Here is a 22,797-nt window from a genome sequence, read left to right as displayed (position 1 = left end):
GTCCCGATTACTCGTTATAATCTTGAAATTGAATTTATAAACTACAATTTACTCACTTGGCAACCTGAAAACTAATAATTTACATATGAGTTTTCAATTTACATGTAGGTATTTTCACAGTTTTCAGATTTTAAATCGCTTATAACTCGAAAACCATCAACTTTTGAACAAAATTACAAGAAACTTTTTTTTAATACAATTTTCGGGGCTAAAAGGTAATTTTGAATTTGTATAAAAATATTGTTTTGCGCGGCATTCCGGGCCCCTTCTGATTTGTTTAAGAGGACATTTTTGAACAGGAATCCACAAAAAAAAACGAATCAGAAAATTTGTCGTTCTTTACAAAATTAAATGATCAGTGAGAAAAATGACATTTTTTATTATATACAACATGTCTGAAGTTTGGAGTGGGTTTGGTGCAACTGATTCTCATTAGGGAGTTGAGATATTCATCTGTTAGATGAGATCTGTACCGATTGTTAATAAAGTTCATTCTTGATCAGTGGCGGCTGGTCAGAGGAGGCAAGGGAGGCTTAGCCTCCCCATACATTTTTTACACATGCTACACTGTTTTGTTTACTTTGCTATTTTGCTTCGCGTTAGAGATATCGGAAAAAGATATTTGAACAAGTTGTTCCAAATAATATTCTAACCCTCACTTCGCTAAACTAAAAATTCGCACTTTTAGTTTTTTCATTATTTGTAGTCAGGATCCTAAATATGGAGCGGAGGCTGCTGGCCGGAAAGTCTCACTTGCTAATGCTCCGCGCAGCCCAGCTGCGTTTAAGGAGACCCGGTCTTCTTAGCGCTGCATTATCGCTTAACGCAAACGCTGCCCGGAGATTTAGCAAGGGCGGCTAATTGGCCTGCAGCCTCCGCTTCAATTTTGGGATCCTGACTACTAATAATGAAAAAACTAAAAGTGCGAATTTTGTGATGAAATTTGGTATATGGGATTAGAATAATATTTGGAACAACTTGTTCAAATAACTGTTTCCGATATCTGTAATGCAAAGCAAAATATCGGTAATTTACCGTGTTTTTGGATTCGCAGTAGGCCGCTTTTGGAATTAAAAAAATTCAGTTGAGAATCTTACAAAATGTGAACTTTCAACCTGTGTGGACTGCAAAACTTCAAATCTGTATTTATTTTGATATGCATTATCTACTTACAGAGATAGAATTGTTAACAAAGAAACAACACAAACTTTGGTAATACACTTTTACAATAATTAGACTAACTATTTTTAAAATGATATGATATTATGAATTATGATGATATTATAAAATGTAAATAAAAAAAGGTCAAAAAAATGGGGCCTTAAATTAGATTTTTTGGCGGAAATTTTTTGCTAGTGCAAATTTGTCTAGATATTTTACAGTTAGGTATAGCCTCCCCTATTGTAAAAATCACGAGCCGCCACTTTTCTTGATAAAGCGGCTTCACACACATAAGTTGAGTCAAACATAATATACAATTTGCCAAAATTGCCAAACGCCTCTGAATTTAATGACGGTCCGCACAAAAGTAGCTCACGGTCCGGATGCGGACCACGGTCCGGATGCGGACCGCGGTCCGCTAATTGGTGACTCCTGCTCTACAGCACTAGTTCTGCCATAACCTGTCCTAGTCTATTTTGTCAGTCATTGTCAACTGCAAACTAGTGCCAAGTCGCTATACCAATTTTCTTCGCGTCCTCATCTTCACTATTCTTCCACATCAGTCTTGGTATTTCTGAGAGGGCAGCTTTTATTTGAATCCTGTTCATCTTGGTGTAGCCATTCCTATAAAGGAAAATGCATTACTGTCATATACTATTTCTTTATGTGTATTATAGATATCATATTCCCTGCTCCAGATGCGGTCTTGATAGGATGTAGTAAGTATTCTTTTTAAAATGTTTCGTTCAAAGGTGAGTAGGAGATTTTTCTACTTGTAGTTCTGACGTTTACGATAGACCATTGCTTTTTCTTCGTTTATATGATACCCATATTTTCTGAGGCAGTTCAAGAAGCAAAATATCCTTTACGCTATTTTTTAAATTGCGTTGATTTATTAAAGACAGTTCCCCTATGGTGTAACTGAGCACGTCTTACAGTTTTCTTGACTCCAAGAGATAGATTTATTTCTTTTTTTATGTACTAGGCAAATAATTTCAGTTCACCATTCTAGCATTTCTGATTATTTCAAAACTTGGCAATTACTTTCTAGATATAATCTATAGGTATACTACTTTCAACATTAAATAAAATCCTATGGGATATTGTTTTTGTCCTTTTTAGGAGATGTATCATATTCCATCCACTATAACGATGGAATATAATAAGTTATTTTTAGTAATTCCTTTACGCTCTTAATCAGACTGTTCAACTTTGTCACTGCACATATTCACTCATCGTTTGGATGGATGGAATATTGAATCAGAAGGAGGAATATCCTTGTAGAATACGCAGAGATATAGAGCCAGAGATAAGACGTAGGTAAATCTGAATTAGCGAATATTTAAAATAAGAGAATACAAATAATATGAGCAGAAAAACTAAAGGCAGAAGGTATACCTGAGACCTATGATAAAATGAAATATGTCTACAAAAGGAAATCAAGAAAAAAAGAAAAACAAAATTAATATGATAAAAAATACCACAAGTTTATTGTATCATTACATAAGAAAATATGAAGAAAATAAAAAAAAATCATTTTGTATTCAAATCAATATCTTTTGTATACTGCCGAAACTGCCCTAGGCATTTAGGAAGAATACAGCAAATAAATAAAATATCATAAATAATAAAATTGTAAATTTTATGCTGAATAAAATTATCAAATTGGCCATTTTGAAAATCACTAATCTAATAAATTAACAGAAACTGTTTAAAAAACGAATTGTTATTTCTTTAATGAGACACATATTTAGAAGAATGTTAAGTGAGTTTTGTGAATAAATTTGACACCCATGACTCAAAATGCCGCCAAAAATCATTAATTCAACCAATAAAATTAGTTCTTTATGATTATTGGTAAAAGTTGGCTTCATAATTGTTTATAAATTTGCATTCGTTAACTTTTAGGCAAAAAAATGGCCGTTGGAAGAAATTTGAGACTAAAGTCTTGAGAGAACACACCTATAGGGTTATCTCGTTTTAAGCAGAGTCTTAAAATGTTTTTTAATTAAATATAGCTTCATCGACATTACGTCATCAAAATTTAGTTTAAGTAGAGAGTCAATATGTATTTCAATTGTTAATGTTAATGTAAATATCTAAGGTTAGATTGTGAAGCTCGACACACGTTTTGGTCAATATTCACTGATGATGGTCTGATACGACAAAAAACGTTTTGCTTAATTTGTAATAATCCTTTTTGATATTTTGACGAATAAACCCTCTGCAAAAATACGTCCTTATACCACTTTTTTATATCGGTATTTAGTATAGAGGTCAAACCGGCAAACAAATGAATGTTCTCAAAAAAATTGATAGTGTGTAAATTTTTTTTATTAAAATTAGCTGAGTACTTTCAGCACATCACGTACCATCATCAGAGCTTCCTAACAGGGGATTTAAGTTAAAAGATTTTTTTATAAAAATACAAGATTGAAAAAACTTACGTCCTACAGGTATAAATCCTTCATAGAAGAGTAATTGCCAAACAACATAATAAAATGGGTAGACACTGGGCTAAGCCTCAGATATCGGGTGTAAAAACCCTTTACAATTCTTAAAATCAGATCTAAATTCTTTTTTATTTTTAAAAGACAATATGGTTGCGTTGTCCTTAAAAAATAAAAAAGAATTTAGATGTGATTTTAATAATTGTAAAGGGTTTTTACGCCCGAGATCTGATGCTTAGCCCAGTATCTATCCAAATTAATATGTTTGTTACTCTTCTATCTTCTATTAGGAAGCTCTGATGATGGCACGTGATATGCTGAAAGTATTCAGCTTATTTTAATAAAAAAATTTTACACACTACCAATTTTTTTGAGAACATACACCTGTTTGCCGGTTTGACCTACTTAGAAGTGTGTACAAATCATATAGTTTTTTTTTAATTTTCAATTTAGTATAGAGTCAACCACTTGGATGTTACTCTTAGTGATAGTTATGGAAACTAATAAGTAAACTTGAAACACTCAACAAACAATGGATAGTGTTTGAGGTACACAAAATGAATGGGGCCGCGTTGCTCAAGACATGCGGGGGTGGTCCTTTGAACATTCTTACTAGTACACAAACAAAAATTTAAAGAGGAGAAAAATGAGGACGTATTATAATAGCTACTTATAATAATACTACTGCCCAAGATACATTTGATCGTCAAAGATGTTTTCAACTAAAAAAAGCCAACCGGTCTCTTCGCTGTCCAGAAGACTTTATACTCTCGTCAAGAAATTACTTCTCAAAGATCCCACGCTAAGGGGAATGTTGAGAGTTTTAGGGGGGGGGGGGGTAAGGCAGTTTTGTTTTAGTTGGATTCAGAGTTGGACCACCATCTACAGATAGCTATTTCTGCATCTTATGTTTCATCAGTGTAGCTATGCAGTCCCAACTCTGAAACAAAAATCAACAATCCTGCCTTTTTAAGGGAAATCACCGCGATGCAGTAATTCCACCTTTGAGACGCAAAGCAGTGACATCTATAGTAAAACTAGGAAGACGACGAAAAGACCCAGATGCAAAGTTTACTGTAATAAAACAATTAAAATAATTGAAATAAAATAATAATCATCATCATCATCATCATCATCATGGTGCTACAGCCCTTAGAGGGCCTCGACCTTCTCAAGCGTTCTACGCCATTCTGTTCTGTCCCTTGCCTGCACTTTCCAGTTGCCGACTCCGATCTTCTCGGCATCTTGTGTTACCCCGTCCATCCACCTCAACTTTGGTCTACCCCGTCTTCTCATTCCCACGGGTTGAGCTGTTAGAATCCTTTTTATCATGTTCGATTCAGGGGCTCGGGCTACATGTCCTGCCCACTGCAAGCGATTTCGCTTAATTATAGTGATAATATCTTTTCCACCAAACGTTTGCTTGTAGATATTCTGCAGTTCAAAGTTATATCTACGCCTCCATATTCCGTTCTCACAAACCGCTCCGAATATCTTGCGTAGTACCTTTCTTTCAAAAAATGATAAAGCGGATTCATCTGTTTTAGTTAGCGTCCATGCCTCTGAACCATATGTGAGAACGGGGACTATCAATGTTCTATACAGCCTTATACGAGTTTTTTGAGACAGACGTTTGTTAGATAAGTACTTTGATAGACCATGATAACACCTGTTTGCAATTATTATTCGCCTTTTTATCTCCTCAGATGTGTCATTATTGGGGTTAACCGATGTCCCTAGATATATGAACTCTTTGACCGCTTAGAAGTTTTGGTCATTGATGATTAGATCTGCATCTACATTTCCAGCTCTTGTGTTTATGTTGGTCGCCATGAATTTTGTTTTATTTTGATTTATATGTAACCCCATTAGTTCTCTGCTGCTACTAGATCGGTTAGGATTTCCGCAGTTCTCGCCCTGGTTCTTGTTATAATGTCCACGTCATCTGCATATGCAAGAATTTGGACTGATCTATTAAATATTGTTCCTCTGCTATCTAAATTAGCGTCTCGTACAACTTTTTCTAATGCTACATTAAAAAGCTGACACGCCAGCGCATCTCCCTGCCTTAACCCCTTATGTATTTCGAATGGGGTTGACGAGTCGTTTTGAAGTTTTACTGCTGATAGCATCTTCGCCATCGTCACTTTTATCATAGATATGAGTTTTTTTGGAATTCCCAACTCATTCATAGCATTGTAAAGACTTGGTCTTAAGACACTGTCATATGCCGCCTTAAAATCGACAAAAATATGGTACATATCTACGTTGAACTCTTGCGCTCTTTCGAGGATCTGTCGTAGTGTAAAGATATGGTTAATGGTTGAACGTCCGCGCCTGAATCCTGCCTGATATTCTCCTAGAAACGTTTCGGTATAGGGCTTCAATCTCTCGTGTAAAATGTTTGACAATATCTTGTATGCTGTATTTAGGAGAGTTATTCAGCGGTAATTATTGCATTCCAGTTGGTTTCCCTTTTTGTGTAACGGGCATATTAAGCCTAAACTCCATTCTTCAGGCATTTGCTCCTCAGACCAAATTTTACAAACAATTTCTCGCATCACCTTGGTGATCTGCTCTCCACCGTGCTTAAATAACTCTGCTGGGATGCCATTGCTGCCTGGAGATTTGTGGTTCCTTAGTTTTTCAATACATATTTTCACTTCTTCTACCGAGGGGGGTTCCACGAGCTCCTCATTTCGGTATTCCAGCTCTATGTTGTTAGTAGGTTTTCCTTCCAGCAACTCTTGAAAGTGCCCTACCCATCGTAACAGGATATCATCTTTGTTGGTAAGTAAGTTACCTTCCTTATCATTGCAATAATTGATTCTCGGTTTGAATCCCTTTCTAATAGTATTTATTTGATGGTAGAACTTTCTTGTTTCTCCGTGACTCATATGGCTTTCAGCCGTTCTAATATGTCATTTTCTGAGTCTCGTTTCTTTTTTCGGTGTATGCGTTTTTCCTCTCTTCTTAAGTTTTTGTATCTATCTATTGTTGTCCTAGTTTTCCCTTGTTGCATGGTCCTAAATGCCTCGTTCTTCTCATCTGTTATTTTTTTGCAGTCTTAGTCGAACCAGTTGTTTCTTTCTTGGGTTCGGGATATTCCCAAGGTGCTTTCGGCTGCTAACTTCAGAGCCTCCTTGCAGTTGTTCCACATTTCCGTGCTTGACTGGTCGACTGCCCAGGTGTGTTCTAGGATTTCTTTTATATTTGACTGGAACTGTTCCTCTATGTTTTCATTTTTTAGCATATTTAAATTATATTTTACTTGTCTAGTGCCCCTTTCTTTCTTGGTATTGGAAATTCTTTGTCGTAACTTAGCTTCTATCATGAAATGGTTAGAGTCAATATTTGTGCCTCTGTAACTTCTCACGTCCATTAGGTTTGTAAAGTACCTTCTGTCAATTATAACATGGTCAATTTGATTTGTGGTATTTCCATTTGGTGATATCCAAGTTGCTTTATGGATATTTTTATGATTAAAACATGTACTTCCCACAAATAAAATAATAAACAATATTTTAAATCCAAGACTTTTCGTCGAAAGAAACTGCTTTCTGGTTACATCCTGAATCTCCGGCTTTATAAGCACGGAGACGACGAATATAGAAGAAAGCAGAAAGGGCAATGGTCACGTATCTACTCCCTTTTTGTCTAGGAAAAGTGCTGAAAGGCAGTTTCGAGTACTCAAAAATCTGAGTAAAGAAGAACAAGGGGACAGTTTTCTTTTAATTTTATTCAGAGTTGGACCACCATCTACAGATAGCTATTTCTGCATCTTATGCTTCATCAGTGTAGCTATGCAGTCCCAACTCTCACACAAAAATCAACAATCCTTCCTTTTTAAGGGAAATCACCGCGATGCAGTAATTCCACCTTTGAGACGCAAAACAGCGACATCTCTAGTAAAACTAGGAAGACGACGAAAAGACCCAGATGCAAAGTTTACTGTAATAAAACAATTAAAATAATTGAAATAAAATAATAAACAATATTTTAAATCCAAGAGTTTTCGTCGAAAGAAACTGCTTTCTGGTTACATCCTGAACCTCCGGCTTTATAACCACGGAGACGATGAATATAGAAGAAAGTACAAAGGACAATGGTCACGTATCTACTCCCTTTTCGTCTAGGAAAAAGTGCCGAAAGACAGTGTCGAGTACTCAAAAATCTTAGTAAAGAGGAACAAGGGGGAAAAGCAGTTTTGTTTTAATTTGATTCAGAGTTGGACCACCATCTACAGATAGCTATTTCTGCATCTTATGCTTCATCAGTGTAGCTATGCAGTCCCAACTATATTTTAACAATTTTTTTGATCAAATTGCAAAAATTATTATTTTTGATCCAGACCCTCTTTTTTTAAGTTTTTTTAGACCATTCTGGACAAAAAATGTCTCTTTTAATTTTTTTTTTCTAAAGTTAATGGTTTTCGAGTTATTAGCAATTTAAAATTTGAAAAACGCGAAAATGGCCATTTTTAAGATTTAATAACTTGGTTAAAAATTATTATTATGAAAGTCAGAAAGTGACTAAATCAAAGTTTAAAGCCCCCCTCCATGATCCTGAAGAATTTGGGTCATTAATTGATTACTAAGCTGTTATTTTTAATTATTAACAATAAGCCGTAAGATCGTATTGACGCGGCTGTAAATGTGAGTGCGAGTAGATGCTCCATTGGACTGCCGGAATGGCATCTCTCTCGCACTCACCATAGACGGCCGCCTAATACGTGCAGGTGCTCATTATTATTACTTAAAAATAACAGCTCAGTAATAAAATAATGACGAAAAATTTCTTCAGGATCTTGTAGGGGGGGGGGGGGTTTAAGCTTTGGTTTAGTCACTTTCTGACTTTCATAATAATAACTTTTAACCAATTTATTAAGCCTTGAAAATCGTCATTTTTCGTTTTTTCCATTTTAAATTGTTTATAACTCAAAAACGATCAACTTTAAAGAAAAATTACAAGATAGCTTTTTGTCCAGAATGGTCCAAAAAACCTAACAAAAATACAATAACAAAAATTTGGACTACGTTTCACGTGGGCGACTTCTTGAACCTTATTCTGGGATATCTCACGAATGTGACTATGCAAAAAAATCTAATGGGAATATTTTTTCTAACGAACCCGCCGTTTTAGCCTTGTCTACTATTACTTGCATATTTTTCATATTTTATAGAAAATTATTTATTTCTAGACCTTTTACTATTGACTATTTATGGCTACATCGCTTACATATTCTCGGTATGGAAAAAAATAATTTTTATTATGATTTATGAAAATTGGACGAAATGACGACGAGTAAGAATTGACGTCCAATTTAATACCCATTTTGATTGATGTTTAAAGTATGTGTTCAAAAATAATTTGGAACTAAATAAATCTTAATATTTCCATTAGCCTGCAACACGCGGTTATACCATACCAATTTCAATTGAAGGTTATTGGAAATCAGTCAACCGTAAGCCATTACATTTTTATTACACCTCGTTTTACAAGTAAACCGATCCATATTATTAGTAGCCATAAAGTCAATCATTTTCTGTAGTTCTTCCCGATTAGGTAACATAATAGGCCCGTATCATGCAAATATGATATATCTCGCGTTTCCTACAAAACAATGAACTAATTTGCTTCGACTTAATCATATATCTTCTAAAAGCTTCTATTAGAGTCAGTTATTATCGAAAAAGCATCAAATTATCGAATCAAATCTTTGTCGATGTTTGTGAATGCGTCAAAATCGATTCCGATGATGATTATATCAAAAATATCCGTTGGAAAGCTATCAATTTCGTAGAATTTGGCGTAATTAAATTAACATAACTGTTCTGTGTACGTGACCAGTAGCGGAACAGGTAGAATTTTGGGGTTAGAAATGATACTTTTATATAGAAGAAGTTTCGAACTATGTAATGATTTTTAAAGTATTTTTATTTTAGTTTAGTATACTATAACGATCTCAGTTTTTGAGCAATGTAACGATCAGATACTACATTTACGATATTTTTAATCAAAATTTTTACTCGATATTTTTAATGTTCACTCTCAAATCAAATATTTCATATATGCCCCACCACTAAAATAGACAAAGGAGCCACTAACTTAATTTAATGTAAATTGTTTATTGCATTAGGTAGGAACTTATACACGTACGTCCACCCAGTAGACACATATAGTTTTTATAAATGAAAGAAAAAAAACAAGTTTCTTATCTTCTATAAAAAGGAAAGAATCCCTCTCATTGGCTGTATACCATAATAAAAATTACTAAAGAAGTAAAAATCTTCCTTTGTAGATGGTATGTATATAATTTAGTTAAATTTTTTTCTAAAAAAGATCCAAGTTGGACTTAAAGTGGGTACACCATTGGTACGATACAAACAAACGTTTTCGGACTAATCAGTCCATCATCAGGTTAAAGTTCCAGATCCAAAGTACATAGTTGAAACTAGCTATTGTGGTAGGTCGAATGACCTTACCGGTATAAAAAACAAGCTATTTCGGCTACATCGAGGGTGACAATAAGTCGATGTTTCAAGATTATTGTAAGAGTTTGAAATCAAGACTTTTAGTTTGAAGCCAAGATGAAGACTCCATTTTGGGTTAATTACACTTAAATCTTGTAACATCGACTTATTGTCACTCTCGATGTTGCCGAAATGGCTTATTTTTAATACTGGTAAGGTCATTCGACCTACCACAGTAGCTAGTTTCAACTACTTTGGATCTGGAACTTTAACCTGATGATGGATTGATTAGTCAGAAAACGTTTGTTTGTATCGTACCAGTGATGTATCCACTTTAAGTTCAACTTGGATCTTTTTTAGAAAAAATTATTTTAAATAAATTATATACCATCTACAAAGGAAGATATTTACTTCTTTAGTAATTTCTTATATTCGGTTTTCTTGTATTCAGGATGAATGTAAGAAGGCCAGCTAGAATATCTCCTTTGACACCTGCACATCGTAGAGTCAGACGCTTGTTTGCAGAAGAACAGATGAATTGGAGCGCTTTTTGGATTCCACAATTCAAGAAACCCAGGGTTTTGGCGGAGGTTCAATTGTAGTTTGGGGTTGGATAACTTTAAATGGCCGCTCTGACCTAGTACTTTTTCGGCGACGGGCGATGATGGCAGAGCGGTATATTAACGAAGTTCAGCAAGATAATGCAAGACCGCACGTGGCCAGGATCGTGCAAAATTATTTGACTACCCACAATATTTGGTTATGGAGTAGCCAGCGACGAGTCCAGATTTAAATCTCATTGAATACATTTGAGATACACTCGGGAACCGCTTAAGGCTTAAAGGATAGTCAGCCACTAAGAAACCTACCACATGTCGAGAAAGTTCTCGTAGAAGAATAAGAATAACTAGATCAATAAACTATCGAAATGTGATTGAAAGCATGAGTTGTGCAGAAGTTCGGTGAATTAATGGAGCCACTACACGCTATTAGTTCTGTTTTAAAATAATTTGTCATTAAAAAAATTAATAAATAAATGTTTTTTTTTTAACAAGAAACTTTACAGTTCAGTAACAAAAACTTTGTTCTATAGCGAAAAGCGTAGATGTGATTAAATAAAAATAATATAGGAGACCGGTCCTGGCAAGGTATGGTTAAGTTGTACTGATATTGTACTCCTAGAGTTTTTAATAAGAACAAGTGGTTTTATTAAATAGTTTTTTAAAATTAAAGTGTTTATCTACTAGATACTACTACGTAAGTCATCTATACGTAATTATCATTTTATTATTGCGAAAAGAAAACGTCAAATAAGAAATATACACCACCATATAATCATTTTGTGAGGTTAGCTAGCATGCGGTTGGTCTGTCACTTACCAGAATTAGAGTGAAGCTTTCGCCACCGCAGCTTAAAATGACTTCACACAATGTAAACACACCTTCCGATCTAACCAGTTCAGTAAATCAACGTTCGAATATCGCAAACAGTTATGCATCAGCCGCTTCACATTCTTTTCCGAGTAAGACCCAAGCAATTGTATTTAGTTGTATCGATAATGCTAAACTGCAGGATTATTTAATTCCTTTGGGCACAATCATCAACCAAAAAAATATTATTTTTTCATCTACATAGATTATCTCATAATATAATCTGCATGTATTTGGCAAACAAAACCGTAGTAGATAATTTCATGACACAACATGGCTCTATAGAAGTACTCGGCGAAGTTATAACAGCACGAAGACTTGTCTCTCCAGCAGAAAGACTAGTCTTGTCTGGTGTCTGCCCGTCAATTCCTCATCGAGTATTAGTTGAAGAAGTACAGAATATCGGTTTAAAGCTTATTTCCCCAATAACATTTCTGAAAATTAGCTCGACTCTTCCCGAATATAGTCATATATTGAGCTTTCGGAGGCAAGTTTATGTAAGCCCTATAACATCATCAATTCCAGATTATATTCTAATAAATTTCGACCAAACACCTTACCGCATATTTTTGTCACAAGGTACACTCACCTGCTTTATTTGCAAAAATACAGGACATATATCATCCCAATACAATAACAGTTCAGTAACGGAATCAACTCATATTGATTCAAACAATAAAGTACCAAATCAAACAGCTCCAACAAGTATATTACACAAGGTACCAAACACTCAGCAGTCATCAAGTGATCTATTATCAAATCCGAGCATCTCACCTACACCTACAAATCTCCATGATCAAGATATTACTAATACTCCTACTCACAGCAACACTTTCAATCAACCTCATTCAGCGGCAATACCGTTTTCACAAACTTCGGAAGCAATATCCTCCAATCTAGCAGCACCTCTTCCATTAGATACAATTTCAGAAAACTCTAATAAAACTGATACATCACCACAATTTTCTGAAACAACCATTTCAACCAATCTTACAAACAAAACTTCAAGCTCGACTTCTGCCACTACCAATGAGTCTACTGAAGTACTTACAAATGTAATAAAGCCACAGCATCTAAGTGAAAACTCTAATAGCACTTGCGAAAACGCAAGTTCTTCCATAAAACACAGTATTGTGAGATCGATACACCTCCTTCAGACTCACCAATTTCAACACAAAATTTGTCTGCAAAACCTAAATCCTCTAAACCAAAAAAACCGCGCTCATCTAAAGTCCCATCTACACGGGAAACTCGTGAAAATTTTATTGATAATCATACCCCACCATTCGTTTTAAATTACCACCAATTATCCTTACTGATTGATAATGTCCAAGGCTTCCCCGACACATTAGCATCGTTAAAGAATTTACAACTGATATGGCTGGTTTACTCCATCTTTTACAAAGCACCTATCAATATGCAAATGATAGATATACAAAAACCAAGTTTACAAAACTTCCAAATTACACATTCATTTAGGGAAAGAGAGTTCTGACTTAGACAGTGACACTTCTGTAGACAATTGTTCAGTATCATCTAACTTCGAATCTGTTAACAACATTCAACTCGATACTTCAATGGAACATTGATGGATTTTTCCATCGTCTCCCTATACTACAGCTTCTTCTATCTGAATATTCTCCAGATATTATTTGTCTACAGGAGACAAACTTAAAGACCAATCAGTTGTACAATTCAAAACATTTCACTTGTTTCCGCAAAGACCGTACAGATGCAAGTCGTGCAAGCGGTGGTGTAGCAATAGCAATAGTTTCTTCAGAAAGCAATCTTCTTCTCCGTTTAACCCCAGCATGTAGCACATATTCAGCTGAACGCTACGCCATATACCGCGCTGTGAAACTTCTTAACGAGCTTACACTCACAAAAGCCCTGATCATAACAGATTCCCTTAGCTCTCTAAACTCATTAAAACACATTTTTCCGAAACATCCTTTTGAAAAGTTGCTAAAATACCAGCTGTCCCAAGCTCATGAACATGGAAGAAGCGTCCAATTTGTATGGGTTCCCTCACAAGTCGGAATAACAGGAAATGAAGAAGCTGACAGGACTGCACGAGAGGCAAATTTAAGTGATTTTTGGGAGCCGATAGGCAAGTGTGTTTCCAGTGATTTAAAAGCTTATTTTAAAAATAAAGTGTTGTGTTTGTGGCGAAATGAGTGGTCTCAAAATAATTCTAAGCTGAATGTGGATTCATTCACTCTCAGTGGATTCCATCGTCGCGCAATAGACGAGAACAATAAATGGTGGTTGCGCGTTTACGTCTAGGACACACCAGGTTAACGCACTCTTACCTTTTTCACAAAGAATAATCCACCTATATGTGATCAGTGTAACGTCCGATTAACAGTCGGAACACTTTTTAATAAGTTATAGTAAGTAGTAAATATGACCAAGAAAGACAGCGCTACAATATTCCAAACGCTCTACCAGAGGCTCTAGGTCAAAACTGTTCCTATGACAATATAGTTAATTATCTATGATCCATAAACATTTTGTACAATCTGTAGTCGTTTACTTTTGTTATTTATATTTTGTTCCGTCGCTAATAACCTTTTGGTGGATGCGACTTCTTGTTCTAATAAAAAAAAATAATCATAAAAAGAATTAGTTGAAAACTACGAACATCTTTATAAGTGGTTCTTTTTTCGTTTTGAGCGGGATCAGCTGAAGTATGAGGCCCTAAAATGCAATAAAATCATAAAGGTTCTTTAAAAAGTTAAAAAAATTTCCAGAAATTTCAATACAAGAACTTCACAAAAAAAATGTAGTGGTTGTGTCAACTATTTCTATAAGATACAGGCTGGAGCTAAAATTCAATTGAACATACCTAATATTATGTAATTCCAATAGCACTTTTTTAATTTAAATAAAATAAATATCGCGTAACCTTCTGGCTAAGGTCTAGTGTTAAGATTTTCAGGTCGCTCATGTGCCCCTAACATGTACTAACAATCACTTAGCCGGGACCGACGCCGAAGGACGGTGGCGGCTCAGTTAAATAAGAAATTAAAACAATTGCAGAGCTGGGAATCGAACCCGGGTCCTCCAACTTGTTGAGCCAGTAACATAGCCACTGAGCTACGGCCACTACTTACCGGCTATTGAAAACTATTCGCAAAATCGATTATCTAAAAGTAATTAAATATAGTTAATGAATGTTGGAAAATCTGTAGGGTATTTGCGATTCATCTGGAGCGACTGCAATTGTCCCCTAGAACAGGGGTCACCAATTAGGGGACCGCGGTCCGCATCCGGACCGTGAGCTAGTTTTGTGCGGACCGTCAATAAATTCAGAATATACCTAGTGTTTGGCAATTTTGAAAATGTTTGGCCATGAAATTGTGTACTATGTTTGGCTCAACTTATGTGTGCGAAGCCGCTTTATCAAGAATGAACTTTATTAAAAATCGGTAGAGATCTCAATTAACAGATGAATATCTCAACTCCCTAATCAGACTCAGTTGCACTAAACTCACTCCAAACTTCAGACAGGTTGTACATAAAAAAATTTTTCTCTCTGATAATTTAATTTTGTAAAGAGTTTCCCCCCTCATTGTTATACTTAGATAATAATCATTAATTTTGAAATTAAGTAAGCTGTAATATAAAATTGTCATGTGCATTTTTTATATTCATTTCCTCTCTACTATATGTTAAGTAGGAGCACTTTTCAGATGTGCATTTAATTAAAATAATTTTCAGATTTAATAAGTTTGCAACAAACGCCTTGCATTGAAACTAATGTAAAAAAGATAACATGTTAATTAGCATTTTGTACTATGATTATTTATTTTAAATTCCTCAGTTTCCTTTCTACAAAATTGAAGATGTCTAAAAACTTCATTAACATTCAAAATATAAATTCCTAATTTTTAAAATATTCTCAGAAACAATTTTCAAAATATACTGATAATAACATCAAAACAATACACAATGAATTTAGATTTTTGTTTATTGTACCAGGAAAACTTACAGAAAAGTATACAGTAACCAAACAACAATCAGATATTATTAGTTTTCCTTTCCATATTAGTCCATGTGTGAGGCCACTTTCGTATGAAAAATGGTTCTGACTCGATTTCTTTGCGGATTCCTGTTCAAAAATGTCCTCTTTAAACAAATCAGAAGGGTGCCGGGTGAAACAATTTTTTAAGCCAATTCAAAATTACTTTTTTGCCTCGAAAAATGTATTTTTAGGTTTTTTGGGTAATTATAAACAATAAAGGTCGTCATATTTCTGAAAAGTTGATAGTTTTCGAGTTATAAGCGATTTAAAATCTGAAACATGCGAAAATATGCATTTGCGATGCTTGAAAACTCTCAAGTTTTAATAAAATGACAGATCTTTTTTATTTAAGATGACATAAAAATGCTAATAACATATTTTCGCGGGCAAAAAGGTGATGTTTTAAATAAAAAAAAAATATTCAACAATTTCTGCAAAATTTCGCCCGGCACCTTTCCGATTTGTTTCTAGGGAATATTTTTTAACAAGAATTCACAAAGAAACCGAATCAGAACAGTCAGACACAGGCAGTATAAATCCGGACCCCGGAAGTGTCATAGATTTTCGAAACGGACCCTCAGGGAAACTAATTGGTGACCCCTGCCCTAGACATACTAAAGGTAAGAAGTAAAAGAAAAAACGGAAGTGTATTGTAGAAAAAATAGATGTACATAGGTACTTTTCGTTTGGTTACTAAAATAGTTATTTTTTTTATATGAATGTACAATATCTGTTATAAAAATTATATTATGAGAACATCCCGTTTGATACACCAATGGCACTTTTTGCCATTCGTTGACGATATCCATCGAATTTGATGAAACCATAATTTCATATAATTACGACCCATGCCACAATTTGTGCAATATTATGATGCAGTTTATGTTTCGATTCTACCCTATTATTACAATAAAGTGTCTATATATAGGTATGAGTATCTAATTTAGCTAATATGTGGCTCCGGCCACATGCCTAATTGCATTACCTGAATTTATTTACCAAAGGGATAGACCTGAAATTAAACGCAATCTCAAATAACTTTTACCTGATTTCGATTAATAATCCAGATAATGGAACCGATTTGGAATTTGTTAATCACTTTTTAAAAATTGTTTAGGATACTTTAAAAACTGTATCATATACCTGTTATTAAAGCATGGTTTCGATGCTATTAAAATGTTAATGTAGTTCTTGCGGTTACATACATGATTAGTCGAATTAGGAAATTCGTTTAAAAATTATTAACTGGTTAAGGTCAGTTCAAATTAAACAAATTGGATACGTTTAATAAGCTTTTCATCTGTATAGAAAATAGAATTTCAGCTTATTATAGCACATAGTGTTTATTTTTTAGTATTATTTCTTATTGCTGCTTCGTGCTTGTAAGTTTGGTAAGCAAAATTGCTATAAAGTTGCATAAAGTTCGCTGCTAATATAAAAATACTCATAAGGTATGAAAGATAGGTAAAGGACAAGAATCAACTTATACAGATGACTTTTATAACATACAGAAGACAAAAATACATCACACAATTGGTGATTATAAATTTTAATTGGTGATTATAATTTGGTAATTTTAAATTAAAATAATCATATTTTAATTTAAAATATTAATAATCATAGCGCAATAAATAAATTTCAAGAAAGAAACATTAACTTAATTATTATGTCCTGTGAAAATATTATGCATTCATGAAGGCCAATACCACAAAAATTATCTTCGTATAGGCATTCTTGTAGTCAGGTAGAAAGCCAGAAAAAAAATTGGAAAAATCAGCTATTGCCATAATACCAATTAGAAAACAACAAACTAGAAATGACAAAATAAAAAAAATTGGGATAATATTCTTAGTAGATTTCACCCCATCTATTAGATCATGAGATCTTAGCGGTCACCAAGTGAAACTAACCTAGCTTGCTCATTCTGAATAAGATGGTGATTTTAAGATTGAAAAGTGAATGCGCTGGGCAAGTCTTTGAGGATTCATACGTTCTAGATGACCATAAAAAATCATTCTTCGTTTTCTTATGTTGGCAACAATGTCCTCCAAGGGTTCATGCAACTCATGACTGCCTTTTTGGGGGAATTCTTCATTTTTTTTATTTATCCTAAGGTTTTTCTCACAATTATACTAGCTTTTATTTGAAGTTTTCGTAATGTTCCTTTCTTTACTACATTTAAAAATTCTTATGCATATAGGGCATATAGAGCTTATATGATACGATAAACAAATAATATCCATTGTATATGATTTGATTCATAGAATAGATTCTGTCCAAAAGACCTTCCAAGATAAAATTCAGAGAACCATCAACATTTTTACAATTCCAACCAACAATGTTTACTGATTAAGGCACTTTGTACTTAAAGTATATTGTAAAATTCAATATAATTACAAATAATAATAATATAATATAATATAATAATATAATATTAAATGAATAAAAAACGTATAATGTAAAAATACCAAAAATATCGCCCTGCAAGATTAATCACATACTAACGAAATATCTAAAGATTATTCAGTGACACGTATATAACAGACATAATTTAATTTCCAAAATAGATTTGCTACTCGTGCATCATCACCCAGTGACACATCATAATACAACGTCTCGTTGATGTCAACCATGAGGTGATATGATACGAAACAATATTCTATATTCTATGATTATAATTTTTATGCCCGTAGCCCGTATTTTTAGTCGAGTCTCAAGATCTCATCGAGTCTCAAGATCTCATCGAGTCTCAAGATCTCATCGAGTCTCGAGACCGACCTTGAATAAAATTTGTGTTGTAGTTTACACACAAATTTTATTCAAGGTCTGTCTCGAGACTCAACGAGGTCTTAAGACTCGACTATAAATACGGGCATTAGAAAGCTTTCTCGACAAGGTGGTCAGAGGACACACTGAAAATTACAACAAATATCCAAAGACGACGAACAGCAAAGCTCCTAGCTTATTCCAGGTTGAAAATAATTCTAATTTTTATGAAAATTTATTTTAGGCACCTCTTTTAGGTACTTTATACTTTCCTTAGTAAATGTGTACATAATACGTACTTTCTGTAGTATTCGGGGTTTGACTCCGCGTTGAATAATTTTGGTTTTGAGGAAAACCATTTTTGAGAGAAGTCCACCAAAAGAAGAAAATAAGACCAACGCATAAAAACAATCAAAAACTAATTTATACAAATATATTTAATAGTTTATTAAAAAAAAAGTGTAATGTCATTTAAAACTTATTAGAAAGATACTGAATGCAATATTGAATTTTATTCTTTAGAAAAATCAATAATATCCGCTACGCCGATGACACTGTATTACTAGCAACCAGCCTAAATAATCTACAGGTCTTACTAGACCGTGTGAGAACTGTGAGCGTAACATACGGACTGAACCTTAATATTAAGAAAACTAAATTCATGGTTGTCAGCCGTCTAAATTTAGATCCCGGGGCACTAATGGCAGATAGCGAAGAGATCCAGAGAGTCGACAGATTCACTTACCTCGGAACTACCCTCAACTCACAATGGGACCACGCTCAAGAGATTAGATCCAGAATTGAAATGGCACGGTCTACATTTATCAAGCTGAGATCCTTGCTGTGCTGCGGTGATCTCAGTTTGGGAACCAAGATGCGGATAGTGAGGTGCTACGTTCTTCCAGTGCTACTGTATGGAGTTGAAGCCTGGACACTGACGCAAGCCACTGAAAAGCGGATTGAAGCCTTTGAGATGTGGATCTACAGGAGGATACTAAAAATATCTTATGTGGACCATGTCACCAACATTGAGGTCCTACAGCGCATGACAAAAGAAAAAGAAGTGCTTAATTTAGTAAAACAACGTAAGCTTGAGTACCTTGGCCACGTAATGCGGAACGAAGAAAAATATCGAGTACTTCAACTCGTCATGCAGGGCAAAATATTTGGCAGGAGAGGACCGGGACGCCGTCGTATCTCGTGGTTGAAAAACCTCCGACAATGGTTTGGGATAACCACCGCGGAGCTGTTTCGCAGAGCAGTCAACAAAACAATGATAGCCTTGATGATCGCCAACATCCGGACCGGATAAGGCACTGAAGAAGAAGAAGAAGAAGAAGAAGAAGAAAAATCAAGAAGAATATTGTAAAAAAAGTTTGTTCAATCTATTAATATTTCAAATTCCTAATAAACAATTATTTTGAGAATGAACATAAAAGTAATATATCACATTTCCTATAAATGAATGTGATAATATATTTCTATTGTATTTCGTTTTTACCCAAAACAATTTATGTATACAACGTATCGTGAAATCTGATTCCTATCATAAACAGTCCTTACACATGTCTCCACATAAGCATCCAAATTGGCTTGAGTCAAGTTACACTAAATTTATGTAAATTGAAGAATCTGTAAATTCTTACCACACAGAATGTTCCTCTAACTTTGGTTGTGATATAAAGTTTCTGTTGAGAAATAAAGTTGTATTGGGCTATTTATGAGGAAATTGAAGAGAACGGAAATATCATGTTACAATCAGTCAGTGTGACGTTTACGTTTTACTATTTTTTTTTAATAAAATGGACAAATTTGTAATGTTTAGTAATATTGGGTATTATAGCAAATTCAGATTGCTTCTGATTGGCGTTCAGATCCAATGCAGTAGATCGTTGTAGCATTGCGGACGTTGGCTATTAACATGGCAATTTGTATCTTGTTGACAGCTTTTCTAAATAGTTGAATTGATGTTAGGTCAGATCACTCACATAGGTTTTGCTTTCAAGAGTTTCTTCTTCAACCCGGAGCTCTCCCTCCGTCGACTTTTCCATGGAATATAGGTTGCTGAACTATGCTACTAAAATATATAAAATATAAGCAACTCCTTATATGTAACTTTGTCCAACCAAGCTATTCAGCATTCGTCAACTGATCTCACCTCAGCTGCAAAACGTAGACCTGACTGCCACTGTCCTTAACAAAATCTTCTTTCTTCCACCAAAATAAGCAACATTTTCACTAACTATGCAAAACAGTATATTATGCCTTGTTTAACTCTTACTTACTTTCTCTGTTACAACCTTTCGTGGGGTTTAGCCGACTTGACAACATGCCTCTATTTCTCTCTGTTATGAGCAATTCCCATCCAATTCTCCATGCACATAGCTTTTAGGTCTCCTGCTATATTATCTCGCCACGGAGTCAAGCGTTTACGTGGTCTCCTAGTTGGGACCTCTTCCCATACCAGCCTTAGTATGCTTTCGTCAGAATGTCTTCTGATGTGTCCTGTCCATTGGAGTCTTTTGGATTTTATTTCTTTTATGTTAGCGTCTGGATCAGAGGCTTAGCTATCGCCGTATCAGCCGTATCAATTATACGGGGCCCCCGGCTGAAGGGGCCCCGCCATGTTAAAACAAAAATTTCATTTAAAAATTGAACAAAATATTCTACAATTTCACTATTAGGTCATTTTGAATCAGTGTGCATTATTTTGGCAGTGTTGTGTATTGTTATCGGTATTTTCGTTTAATAAGATATTCTTTATCTATACATATATAATTTATATTTATGTATATGTAGGTATATCTATTAGCCGTCGGTGGCTACCTACAAGAACAGAGAAGAGTTTTTTTATTTAATCTAATTTTCATTGTCCCTTCACCATTGCTGTGTGTGAGGCATTCTATAACGCAAAATTGCAATTTTTTAATCGCTTTACCTACTTTTGAATATTTCATTGTTAAGATACCGGCAATAACGTGTAATCTATTCTTTGTCTATAAATTATTATTAACTTTATTTATGTATATCTATTTATCTTTTGTTTAATATCAAATTATGATTATATTTTAAAAGAACTTATTTTAAAGCCTAAAGTTGAGATAAATTATTTAAGCTCCGCAATTGAAACAATTGTCTCAAAAATTAAAAAAGCTTCATTTAGGCGATTATTTTGGATACAACTCAAGACTAGTCAAAAACTGACCAACCTTCTGTAGTTTTTCGGTACGGGTCAATAAATAGTAGAAAACAATGAGTATGTACCCAAAGAAATCAAAACCTGTGACTCTTTTTTGGGGTTCATATCAGTGGATTTAAAACTCTTATTTTGAATAGTGTGACAGAATATGGAATAGATTTATTTAAATGAAGAGGGAGGGGTCACGATGGTGCATACATTATGTATGGTGCATATGGAGGATTAAAAACACTTATAAAAGAGACTTGCCCCAAATGAAGATTACATTCATTGTGTGGCACATGTATTCAACGGTTGAAAAGAACTCAATCAATTTGCCTCATCCAGAAACCAAAAATCGTAAATGTCATTGTTACATATTTTTGTCTCACCCTGTAGACATAAGAATATCGCTTCATATGCTAAGTAAATTTATTGAATTTGTCCCTGTTCCAAAAAAAAAATACGTGAGAATTTATATTTTACGGTCAGAGGTATCTATATTCGATTCCCTGTGTTCCGTTTGTGATGTAAAAAATAGTTACAATGTAGCTAATGATCGTTTTGGCTCCAGTAGTCCTGGTAGTTAGATACACATACGTGCTAATATCAATATCAGAAAGCGCGGATTTTAATTGAGGACTCAGCAATACCTTTCTTCAAAATGTTGGAGCTAAGTAAGGATCGCTGACATGGCTAAATGACCCTATTGGTCAAAATTCCCTACCAAAGAGGTTGGATAATTGTTCTCCAAAGTGCATAACACGTCACATCTTTATATGACATATCAACATCTTGTCAAATTTTTATTTTTTGATAATTTGAAAAACGTATATACTTTTTTTCTAAATATTATAAAACGCTGGTCAATGATAAGTAACGATAAAGCGGAAAAATATAAAATTACTCTCGAGAAAGTATGTTCCACTAGATGGTCTTCAAGGTAGGATACTTTATCGGCTATAAAAAAATTACTGATAATGAAAACTTTGTATTTGAAATAAATTAAATTTCCGCTGAAAAAGACGAACGAGATGCATGTAAAAATATAATTACTGGAAAATTAAGATTTTATATTGCTTGCCTTCTTTTTTTATCATTATTTGAAATAATCAACCCCGTTTCTAAAGCTCTACATAATGAAAACAATGATTTACACACACCAAAATTCATTTCATAATTTGATAAACTAAAAAATCAAAGATATCAAAATTCATTTGATGATTTGATAAACGACCTAAAAACCTAGCAAAAAAGTGGGGGTTAACAACTATTTTTAAAAATAAACGACGAAAAGTAACAAAGCGATTTT

At 34.2% G+C, this 22,797-nt stretch overlaps 1 protein-coding gene across 1 annotated transcript in view; it reads right to left on the bottom strand.

Moving 5' to 3' along the window:
* Positions 1 to 22,797, bottom strand: part of LOC114326222 (uncharacterized) — a 902,327-nt gene that overhangs the window by 837,681 nt on the left and 41,849 nt on the right. The window lies entirely within an intron of this gene.

This window comes from Diabrotica virgifera, chromosome 1 (genome assembly GCF_917563875.1).
Source record: "Diabrotica virgifera virgifera chromosome 1, PGI_DIABVI_V3a".
NCBI classification, from domain to species: Eukaryota; Metazoa; Arthropoda; class Insecta; order Coleoptera; family Chrysomelidae; genus Diabrotica; species Diabrotica virgifera.
The sequence above is the reverse complement of the archived record's forward strand: the minus strand, read 5'-3'. Positions and strand labels throughout refer to the sequence as shown.